This window comes from Chionomys nivalis, chromosome 13, assembly GCF_950005125.1.
Source record: "Chionomys nivalis chromosome 13, mChiNiv1.1, whole genome shotgun sequence".
In the NCBI taxonomy this organism is placed as follows: Eukaryota; Metazoa; Chordata; class Mammalia; order Rodentia; family Cricetidae; genus Chionomys; species Chionomys nivalis.
The window spans coordinates 20,695,196-20,703,913 of record NC_080098.1 but is presented as its reverse complement, the minus strand read 5'-3'; positions in this window follow the sequence as shown (position 1 = coordinate 20,703,913).

The following is an 8,718-nucleotide window of genomic DNA, read 5'->3' as shown; positions in this document are numbered from 1 at the left end:
CCAGTAGCACGGAGTTTTCCCTGGTATGTGAGAGGCTCTAGGTTCAATTCCCAGAACTGCAAACTTCATGAATTAGTTATAACAGCTTTAAAACATGGAACTCTAGGTTTGCTGAGGTTTCAGTAGACAACACTAGCAAAATAGTTACGCATCTTTATTGCTGCGCTGGGGAGATGACTTAGCTAAAGAGTGCTTGCTGCACCTGCAGAGGACTGGAAGTGGTGGATGAGTATATGAGCACACAGTCCCGGAAGAGGAATGGGCCGTAGGGCAGAGCCATTTTGACAGGAATCCTAGGTGAAACAGTAGATGTGGGAAATACCTGTGGCAACCTTGACATCCCTGTCTACCCATGACCATGGAAAGATCCTCCCATTCAACCACAGACTTATTGAGTGCTGACTTTCTCCCACACCCCTTTATCAGTCAACAACCAGTCCGTTTGGGGTAAACTTTACCACTTCACCAAAATCACTTATTCCCACTTTGGGGCTTTGTATATACGTTGTCTGTGCCAAAAGGCTTAGAGAGTAACCCCCATGCTGCCCTCCTAGAGCAGCCTGGAAGAAAATGGCCAGAGTCAGGAGTCTCTGAGCAGAGTACTAGAGTCCTCTGAGGAGAATTAAGTGTGAATCTCACATTTCTAAGCTGTTGGCCTTAGGTTTGTGTTAAGTATGCTGAGCCAGTCCCAGAAATGGCCCTTAGCTGCTTCCCATGATCTCCCAGTTCCCTCGGAACTTTCTGTCCCAAACCATTGGTACCCAGCTGGTCATATCTTCAGTCTTCATTCATTCTGTATCAGGGCTGCCCACCAGGCTGGATGCACAGCAGAACTGGCCGATTCATGATGTCCACCCTGTAGTATAACAAGGCAAGAAAAGGTCACAACTCTAGCAACTGGAAGGGTCACAAATAAGAAAAGTTCTAGGTCTGGAATCTGAAGACTCAGTTTGACTCTTGTGTATATTCCCGAAGGTATCACCATCACTGTACAAAAGAGACAGCCACACACCTGTGACACTATTCGCAATAGCCACGTTATGAAATCAGCCTAGTTGTCTTTCAACTAGGTGACAGATAAAATAGATAAAGAAGATGGCGTGGGGAGATGACTCAGTTCGTAAAATCTCCACCATGCAAGCAGGAGGACCTGGGTCTGGCTCCCTAGAGCCGATGTAAAAAGGCAGGGGAGGGAGTGATTGAGGCATGCAGAGACAGTCAGATCACAGAAGCTCACTGGCCATCCCGCCCAGCGGAGCCAATGAGCTCAGGGAGACACTCAGTCTCAAAAAAAAAAAAAAAAAGTAATCAAGAAAAGATTCCTGGGAGCAACCGCACATCTCTGCACGTATGTACACACTAACAAGTACTTCCCACACACACAGAGGAAGAGGCAGGGAGGAAGATACCCACAATGGGGTTTTATTTCAACTATAAGGAAAATAGACATTATGTCATCTGCAGGAAAACATGAAACTGAATGAAGATCATCGCGTTACGTTAAGACAAGGCAGGCAGACACAGCCTGGGAGCAATGGCGCACGCCTTTAGTCCCAGCACTTGTGAGGCAGGGGCAGGTGGATCTCTGTGAGTCTGAGTCTCACAGGTGGAACATAGATTGAATATACAATACTATATGACATGCATATTTCATGTAACATATAGCTTACATTGGAGGTAAGGACAACTATTGGGAGGCAGGAGGGGACAAAAGAAGAAAAGCAGGGTGAATATGATCAAAAGAATATATATATATATGTATTTAACATGAAATTATTGTGTACAAATAATATAAATAATAATAGTCATAGTAGTAGTGATGATGATCATGATAAAGGCCTGGTTTGGATTCCATAAGTACCATATACAAGATGTGGCCAGTGACATGACTTGTACACTTTCTCTTTGTTCTGTCTTCTCCATCTCCATAAAGGATCCCACCATCCATCCACCCAGTTATCCAAATCAGAAACTCAGCAGCCACCTGCCTGTGAGCGGGCACACCTCAACCCCTCCTGCCCTTAGCTTTTTAGCACACCCTGGTGTTTATTCTCTCTCTCCTTGTCATCCCTGCTGCTTCTGACCTCTTCAAAGACCACCTGCCACGTCTGACTGCATCCTCCTCCTCCGTCTCACCATCGCTTTAGTCTCATCTCTTCATCCTGCACAACCTTGAAGGATGACCTTAAGTAGCCCTTGGGTTGTTAGGCAATGACTCATTACCATCTGAGGTCAACACACAGAACGCGCTCAGAGCCTGACAGACCTCATTGCAAGGACTTTGGATGCCTCGACGCTGATTCTCCTGTCAATCTGTATCACAGAGGAGAGGATTAAGGAATAGGGAGGTAAAGTGATTGCTCAACCACAAAGTTCAGTAAATCCAGAGCTAGAATTAAGCCCAAGTCGCCTGGCCCTGAGGTCTGTGTGCCCAGTTGTCAGCCTCTCCTGTTTCAGGGTGTGTGTGTGTGTGTGTGTGTGTGTGTGTGTGTGTAAGTCAGACTTCCCTCCATGTCCAAGCAAAGTCTGTCTCTAGTCTCCTATGTTCTGGGACCACTGGGATACCTGCTTATCCTCAGGAGTGGCTGGTTCTGGGTCTCTGGCAATGCTTTCCATTCTGATAGGGCTCCATGTATCTCCGATAGAGCCATGAGGTCTTTTTGAAGGAAGATGTAGATCACATTCTCCCCTAATATGATAAGTAGCTCAAACTAGATGCTTCATAAATGCTTATTGAGTTAATCAAGGAAAATGTTCTTGCATGAGAATATGAAAATAGAGCATTCACCTGAGCATGGTGGCACATACATTTAATTCCAGCACTCAGGAGGCAGAGGCAGGCAGATCTCTGTGAGTTCAAGGCCAGCCTGCTCTACAAAGAGAGTTCCAGACAGCCAGGGCTGTTGCACAGAGAAATCCTGTCTTGAAAAACAAAAAAGAAAACAGAAGACATCCACAAACTCATTTCTAATGTGTGTCATCTGCTCTACAAGGCTGTGGAAACACGGACTTTCAAGTTTCCCCTGCTCAGACTTCACTTCCTTCTGAGTGTCTCATACCACACCTATCTCTGACTCCACACGGGAGGATTTTATTTCTGTGTATGTGCATGTGTCTGTGTGATCATATGCGCAGGTATGTGTGGTGCCTGTGGAGTTCAGAATAGGGGATCAGTTTCCTTAGAGCTGACCTTATAGACATTTAGAGTTTTTATTTGTTTTTTTTAGTTTTTTAAAAAATATTTATTTATTTATTTATTTATTTATTTATTTTGTATACAATATTCTGTCTGTGTGTATGTCTGCAGGCCAGAAGAGGGCACCAGACATCATTACAGATAGTTGTGAGCCACCATGTGGTTGCCAGGAATTGAACTCAGGACCTTTGGAAGAGCAGGCAATGCTCTTAACCACTAAGCCATCTCTCCAGCCCTGTTTTTTTTTAGTTTTGTTGAAGCAGGGTCTCACTATGTAACCTTGACTAACCTGGAACTCGCTATGTAGACCAAGCAGGCCTCAAATTCATAGAGATAGCAATCCATCTGCCTCTGACTCCTTAGCGATGGAATTAAAGGTGTGTGCCCCCATGCCTATAGGTTACAAGCATTTATGAGCGGCCCAATGTTGGTGCTAGGATCTGAACTCCAGTCCTCATGAATGAGCAGCAAGTGTTCTTAACCACTGAGCCATCTCTGCAGCACCCACTGTGACAAGCTTTTTGAGAGGGACTTTGCAGAACATAGAATTCACTCATTTAAAGTGCACAATTGCAACCCAACACTTTGGAGCCTAATCACAAAATGTGGCAACCTTCACCACAATCAACTTCACTTTGGTTCTCTAAGAGGAACCCCTAGATCACTAGTGGCCATTTCCCCATTTTCCTCAACCCCAAGGCAACCTCTCCTGCATGCTCTATGACTATGGATCTTCCCAGTCTAGACATTCCACTGAATAGACTCTCACAACACCTGACCTTCTGTGTCTGGCTTTTTGCTCTTGGCAAACTGTTTTCCAGGTTTGCTCATGGTGTGTCATGAATTAGAACTTCGTTTCTTTTCATTGATGACTAACACTGACGAGGGTAGGGTATGTTTGTCCATGCGTTCGCTACATTCCTCCTACCTTTCGCTCACTCTGGAGAGCGCTACAGTGGCCAGTGGTGTTTGTACCGGCCCGTGCTTTCTTTTCTCTTGGGGCTGTCTGGATCCCAGGACAACTTTATGTTTAATATTTTGAAGGACTCTCATATCTAAAGTTTTCATTTATTTATCTGTCTCCTTTGTGGCTTTGAGGTCTCTTTGAGCGGAATTTCCACCTGGTTCGTGCCTACATACCACCTGGCACAGCCTAGCTGCCCCGTAAATGTTTATTGGATCAGTGAAAATACCCTTGCCTAAGCGCAGTAAAAGGGAACATTCATGTGTTCATCTCAATGGGCTGTTCATGAGAAAGAACTCATACAGGAGCCTGAGAGTTCTGTAGCCACGTGTTTCTGCGGATAAGGTCCTTCTCAAGCAGCAAGAGTGAGTTTGGGGGTGCACTTAAGACAGGCTGTGCAAAAGGGTCAGCAAGACACCCTTAAAATTCCCCGAGTTAAGCCAAACTTGGTCAGATCTCTTTCTGCCTCGAGGTCCCCAACTTACCTTTTCATGGAACATTCGCTTTAGAAGATCAATTCTCCCCAGCTCAGGGGAGTGAATTCCAGGCCGTGTGGATAGCCAAAGGCTCAGGCTTTTAAATGAAAGTGGCACCATGCACGCATACAACCTATGCATATTTTTGATGCACTTCATTTTGCTTGTTTTTTAAAACATTGTCTTGCTATGTAGATCAAATTGACCTTGAACTCACTCAGTAGTCCAGGCTGACCTTGAACTCATAACCCCATAGTCTAAGCTTCCCAAATGCTGGGATGATGGGCCTGCACTGTAGTAGGAGCTGCGGGCTGCGTTCCTGCCACCCAGCTCCCGGACGCCTGGCTAGCTTATGCCCCAAAATAACAACACACAAATTGTATTCTTTTAAACACTGCCTGGCCCATTATTTTCAGCCTCTTCTTGGCTAATTCTCACATCTTGCTTTAACCCATATTTAATAATCTTACTGGGAAAGATTCTAGCCTACATCCATCTTGGGCTGGAGCCTCCTCTTGTCTGCCCTGGAGAGGAGTAGCATGGCTTCTGCCTCACTTCTTCTTCCTCCCAGCATTCTGTTCTGTCTACTCCACCCACCTATGTTCTGACCTATCGGGCCAAACCGTTTCTTTATTAATTAAACAATGACCTTCCCACATCACTGTACTATGATGCCTGGCTCCCCTACACTTCAGGTCATCTCTAGATTACTTATAATTTACAATACAATGTAAGTGGTATGTAAGCCATACTATATTGGCTAGGGAATGATTGGCTCATTCACCTGTAATTTGTTCTTTTATGTATATGAGTGTTTTGCATGGGTCTGTACATCCCATGTGTATAGCATTCAGAGAGGCCAGAAAAGGGCATCAGAGCCCCAGGAACTGGAGTTACTGACAGTTGTAAGCAGACATGCAGATGCTAGACGTTGACCAAGGTCCTCCGAAAGAGCAGTCGGGGCTCTTAACTGAAAACCAATTTCTCCAGTCCCATACCACATGTACACATACACTTTTCTGAGACAGGGTCTCATTCTCTATTTCTGGCTGGCTTGGAACACACTATGTAGACCAGGCTAGTCTTGAACTCATAAAGCTCTGCCTTCCTCTGCCTCCCAGTGCTGGGATTGATTGAGGGTACCATCACACTCAGCTCACCTGAAAAGTTTAAAATAGATTTTGGAGAGACTGGAGTGATAGCTCAGTGGTTAGAGCACTTACTGCCCTTCCACAGTACCTGGGTTTGATCCTAGCACCAACATAGACCTGTATAGTGGCCCACAAATGTCTGTAACTCTAGTTCCAGGGGATTTGATGAGCTATTCTGGGTTCCTCAGGAACCAAGCACAAATATGGTGGTGCGCAGGCATGCATGCAGGAAAAACACTAATACACATAAAATAAAAATTTTGACTAATACACATAAAATAAAAATTCTGAAAAGAAAATATATTTTTTAAAAAATTACAGATTCTGGATTCAGAAGGCTATGTGTCTGACTTCCGGTTTCACCCAGGAATGTCACTTAGGAGTCTCTGAGATCCATCTTTCTGCAACATAAACTTGGAAAGACCCAACACTCCTGTCCCCAGTCTCGGTGAAATGGTAAGTGTCTAACTTAGAGTTATGAAGGCTTCTCCCATGAGGCTCTTGTGGTTTTGGAACAGCTGGCTCAGGCCCACTCACATGTTATCATAGTCTGGAACAAAGACTAAAACGGTTGGATGCATTTTAGCTTTGACGATAGCATTGACTCAATATTCCATCTAATCCTCCGAGGACATTGGGCATAACTCATATGCCATGTAGAAATGGTCTTGGGGACTGTATCCATGCAAGAGCTGCCTATATGCCCTGGCCCACCTATAGTGTTGCCTGTATAAACATATAAGTCTTGTCTGTTCTTAATGTTAGCAATTCGTGGTACTTTCATTTTCCCTCACTCCTTTTTCTTTAGACAGGCCTCACTATGTAGTCCTGGCCATTCTGGAACTCACTCTGTAGACCAGGCGGGCCTCAGACTCACAGAGATCCGCCTGCCTCTGCCTCCCGAGTGCTGGGATTAAAGGTGTGCACCACCACACCCGGCCTCATTTTCCTTCGTTCTTTTTTTTTTTTTTTTTTTTTTTTTGGTTTTTCGAGACAGGGTTTCTCTGTGGCTTTGGAGCCTGTCCTGGAACTAGCTCTGTAGATCAGGCTGGTCTCGAACTCACAGAGATCCGCCTGCCTCTGCCTCCCGAGTGCTGGGATTAAAGGCGTGCGCCACCATCGCCCGGCTTTTCTTCGTTCTTAATGGACTAATTATGACCTCCATTTTAAAAAAGTGAAGTTTCCAGAACTGAGCCCTGTCTGGGAAGACATGACCATCTTTCCTCCATTCTCCAGCCGTAGGGGCTATGGAAAAGAAGCATTGTCAATACAAATGTGAAGGCCTGCTAATTAGAATCAAAATGTAATAAGGACAGGCTGTAACTTCTTAAAATCAGTTTATTTGAAGCCCTCCTGGAGTTTCTCTGTTGACACAGGTGGGTGTGGAAACTGAGAGCTCCGTGAGTCAAGACGTTTCTAAATCCCGCCTGGTGCTTTTTTCTGTGGAAGCCCACAGCATCATGGGGCATCTGTATAGACCTTGCCTCACAGAAGGTCCTCTGTCCACTTCTATTATTGTATTAAAATGGCCTAACAGAAAGAAATTTAGGGGAGAAAGGGTTTATTTTTGTCTATGATTCCAGTTTATAATCCATACTTTTTAGGAACATCACAGTGGCAAGAGCCTGAAATAGCTACCCACATCCACAGTCAAGAGTGCAGAGGAAAGCCTGGCGGTGGTGGCGCACGCCTTTAATCCCAGCACTCGGGAAGCAGAGGCAGGTGATCTCTGTGAGTTCGAGGTCAGCCTGGTCAACAAGAGCTAGTTCCAAGACAGGCTCCAAAGCTACAGAGAAACCCTGTCTTGAAAAAACAAAACAAAAAACAAGAATGCAGAGGAATAGACACAGGCTATTGCTCAGTTTGCTCTCCCTACTCTTATACGGCCGGGCCCCAAACCTGGTAATAGTGCTGCTTTTATTCAGAGGAGGTCTTTCTCACCAGTTAAGGCAAACAAGATATTTACCCACAAACATGCCCTCAGGACTACCTGACCAAGATAATCACCCACATGCCAGGTGTTGGTGGTACACACCTTTAATCTCAGCACTTAGAAGGCAGAGGCAAAAGAATCTCTGTGAGTTCAGGGACAGCCTGGTCTAGAGTGAGTTCCAGGATAACCAAGACTACACAGAGAAATCCTATCTCAAAGCTCCCTCCCTCTCTCCCTCCAAACAAACAAAGATGATCACCCACGAACATGCCCACAGGATAACCTGTCGCAGGCCATAAAGTCTTCCAGGTGACTCTAGCTTGTGTCAAGGTGACAGTCAAACTGACCATCACAGGACAGAAGCACTATTATGGCTACACAAGTTGTTTAAACATCAAGAGACTTCCTTGCCTGGCAGGATAGCACACACCTGTTATTCCAGCTACTCATGGGAGGCTGAGGTAGGAGGAGCCTAAATCAGGGCCAGCTGGGCAAATTAACAAGACTGTCTCAAAATAATATTTTTTGCAAACTGGCTGAGGACATAGGCCTGCAGCAGTGTATCCATTAGCACGCAGAAGACCCTCTGGTCAATGCATACCATATACCTCCACCTCCATCCTTATCAGTCAATCAACAGCTACTTGTCTGAGCCCCGCTGGTGCCCTCAACCGCGGTCTCTCAGGCCTCACTTCACATAGTCCAGTACCTGAAGGGTGATGCTTGGCCCAGTCTTCCAGAAAACTGTGTATGCCCACAGAGAGACTCGATTGGAGATGATAAATGTGTGTCCAATGCCCAGGACGATCCCTCACTTGCCTTATTGCTCCCAAGTCTCCTGAACTTGTCTTCTACGATTCCTATATCTTCTTGCTCTCCATCCTGAAATTCTGCTCCCAGTCCCACTAACATCTCACCTCTTTACAAAGATTCACACGCAAGCAAGTCGAGAGCATCTTTATCTATGAAAATGCAAAATTGGAAACAAAATAAAGACC